This window comes from Carya illinoinensis, chromosome 13 (genome assembly GCF_018687715.1).
Source record: "Carya illinoinensis cultivar Pawnee chromosome 13, C.illinoinensisPawnee_v1, whole genome shotgun sequence".
Taxonomy (NCBI): domain Eukaryota; kingdom Viridiplantae; phylum Streptophyta; class Magnoliopsida; order Fagales; family Juglandaceae; genus Carya; species Carya illinoinensis.
Window position 1 is genome coordinate 15,200,573 of NC_056764.1, and position 3,795 is coordinate 15,204,367.

A 3,795-nucleotide genomic window follows, 5' to 3' on the forward strand; every position below is an offset into this window, starting at 1 on the left:
GTTTTGTTTCCTCTCCCGCTACACACGTTTCCCCATCCCTATCATTTTCTCCCCCGTTTCCATCTTTCCCACGTCTCTGTAGTTGGGTTTTCTGACCATTTTTCTCTCAACAGATCCCCTTACACTCCTTTCCCTCTTTTACAATTTTTCTTTTGGTCGTGTGGTGCGCCGATTCAGTGGGTCTATAGATTTTTGCTTGTTGTCGACCCTCCATCTCACAAAATAACCTCCCTTGACCTGCATGAACCCCACTGTCTGTCTGCCATACAACGCCGGCCACCACCTCATCCCACGAAAATCCACACAGCCACGTCTCAGCGTTATTAGCTGCTGCACCACTGCCACCACTCACACACACAACTGTAAACCACTAGGCACGAAGCCCAGCCGTGCCCAACCACCTTAGCTCTCCATCATCAAACTCTCTCCCTCAGCCCTTCTATCACCTAAGTCTAAGCCACTGCACTATTGCTGCCACCTTCCTTAGCCATAAACCAACCGTAGGTCATCTTCTAGTTTCGGAAACACATAGCCGCAAACCATTGCAACATCACCACGCCTAAACCAGGTGCCTCTGTTTTAGGAAGTCAAAACAGAGCAAGTTTTTGTTTGGGACTTTGTCCTCCATCGTGCAGAAATTAGCCCAACCGTCAATGAAAGGCTCTCATAAATGTCATGCGCTGCATGGAGAAACACAGACAAACCAAGACTACTGTGGGCATGCCTCCCCTGCTCATCCTCTTTAAGTCGCCCAGCTTCACACAAACCGAAAGCCCCACCATGTTCTGTCGCTGCCTTGCACCATGGCGGCACTAGCAACTCCTTTTCCCTCCCTCACCATGAAGCCCACAGAGTAAACTGTCCAAAAGTTCTTACGTGATCTCTCCTCTACTCTAGTTCTCTCTCAGTAAGGGCCTCTGCCACCCCTCACTACAAGAGAAACCATTTTTTGGGATGAAAATTTTCTTCCCTATTTCATCCTTAAAGGTCTATCTCAAAAGGTTTTTGGGGGATGAAATTCAAATTTTGTCCCCCAGAAATACTTTTAGAGACAAAACCTAGCAGAAATAAACAAAACCGTTCGAACAAGCGAACTTTTTTGGGACGAAATGTTTTCATCCCTTAAAACCGTTTCAATGGGAATATTAATGTTTGAACTATCGGGTTTTCATTCTAATGCAATCAAAAATTGCTTTGAATGACCCAAATTTATTTGATTGTATTGAATGGAGGGATTCTTTCGAACAATTTATTTAGGTTCAAACCGATATATTTTTGTTTGAATAAAAATATTTGTTCGAATTGAAAACATTTGTTTGAACGGGTGGTTTAATATTTTTGTTCAAAAGGTGTATGGTACATTTTAACGATGATAAATACATTCGAATACAATATTATCTGTTGGAATGTTCGCACATGATGTCTATTCAAACAAGAAATTAATTTGTTCGAACATAATCGACGATTCTCAACCCATTGGAATGGATTTGATTGGTTGTTTGAACAGAATCTAAAAATATGTTTGAACAACCAATAAATTGAATGGTACTGTTTGAACTAGGTATGTTACGTTCGAACGATATTCATGCTATAGTAAACTGTAAATTAAAAAATGAAACAAATATTAAAATATTATAATTAAAAATTCCATTTGTTCAAATGTTGCATCAAGTACGAATAAAAAATTATAAAAAAAAAACAAGTAAAGAAAATAAGTTTTAGGATGGTGGTGGCATAGAGTTTTGGGATATCATTAATTGTCATTTTTTGAACATTTTTTTAGATTGAATATCCAACTTCTTGCGCATGTTTTATTCTAATCTTGCATCTATATCTGCTGCCTGAGCTAATTGAGTCTGCAGCTTTCTTTGCTTGGACCTCAAATGTTTGATCTCTGACCTTGCTTCATCTAATTTCTGAGAATTGTTATTCGATCTGACTTGAGAAGAGGATGATAATGTTGAGAAAGGCTTCAGGCAACATCCTAAACCCCTCAGATATCCAGAATGTGGACCAATAACTTGATAAAAGATCTAAACATTGTTCAAAGATGATTCATTAGATTGAGACACAGCAGTTTCCATAAATGACACCGTCTTGTCCAACAACAAAAAATATTAAAAATAGTTATAAATAACAAAAATATTATTGGACAATAAATAAAAAAACTTAAACTTACATAATTTGTTTCTGCTTTGGAATTGGTCCAAACACCATCATGATTTTTATGTGATGTAGCATACAATTTGGTCAAATTATAGTCAGTATGACTTTCTTCTTCCTGCAAAAGGAAAATCTATATTATAATTTCAATAAAAAAAAATTTAATATGTTAATATTTAATAGAAGACTAGTATAACGTTACAAATTGTTTTGATAATCGATGAAAAGACCGAGAATCCACATGATGATGTATCGTTAAATTTGCTCTATTTGCTTTGTTGATAGTACTTCGTTGCTACAAAAAAAGAAACAACATTATTACTATATTTCTTTAAGGCATCTATCATATATCATGCATAAATAAAGATAGAAGCGAAATTACCTGATTTGAGATATCTTCAAACATATCACAAATTTCTCCCATTCGTTTGGTGGCATCTCTTGGAATGGATTTTGGCGGGCTCCTGTTGCACTACTAAACTTCTGATAGTGTGCATGACATCTACCTTTATACCTCAAGAATGCATTGGACATCAGCTTATTAATCGTTAGTCGATTCTCTCGTCATCCAAAATGAACTTCAAACTCATTATTAAAAAAATTGTAAACGATTAGTTCAAATACAAACTAATTTTAAATTAACATGTTATACTTAATTATTTTCTAAGTGACTTATTACCAGGCAACGATTTTTAATGTGGTCTTTCACATCTTGGAGAACTTTAGCCCAGGAGGATGTGGCTATCGATGCATATGTGTGAGTAAGAGTACCAACATAAGAAGCAAGCCAAGTTGCCAAATCTCAAGAGCCACCAGTGTGATCATCAGGAATATCAACTTTAATTTTTTCCCTTTTTCCTTACTTTCTCTATGCAAACACTCCTAGTAGCACCTCGACCTCAGTGATGGTTTACAACAGCTATACAATTATTAAAGAACATAATATCAAAAAAATTATTTTATTGGTAAAACACTATTACTTAAATCATCAAGTTTCAATGTAATATACCTTGTTCTAGGTCTGGTAATATTGGCCCATTAGACATGGCAGGCGAACCAATTGGGGAGTCAGTAATGGATGGAGATGGCACAGGTGTTTATTTGCGTTTGGAAGGCATATATGTTTTAAAATGTTATAAATTATTATTCGAAGATTTTTTTATTATATTTATAACAACGATAGTTACAAAATTGACAACTATCATTCACTATCAATTTTGCTGGACCAGTCGCCCTCATCCTCACTAGACAATTCAGTTGACTCATGTTCCTCTAACAATTCGGTTGACTCATGTTCCTCTGACAATTCGCCGTCAATTACTTATGGTTCAACATCTTCTCTACACAATGGAACCATGTCATATTGGCTGAGATCAACAAATAAATTGATGTCTGATTAATTTTCTTGATATGTTTCTTCATTTGTTTAACTATCATCTTCTTCATGTTGTTCATCTGCCTTAGGAATGTAATCATATACATTTATTTGTGAAAACTTCTGTACTACTCACCATGTGTGACCATACTCTAGATCATCTAAATAAAAAGCTTGATTTGCTTGGCAAGTAAGAACGAAAGGATCATCCTCATACCACATGCTAGATGTATTGACACTCACAAAATATCCATCAT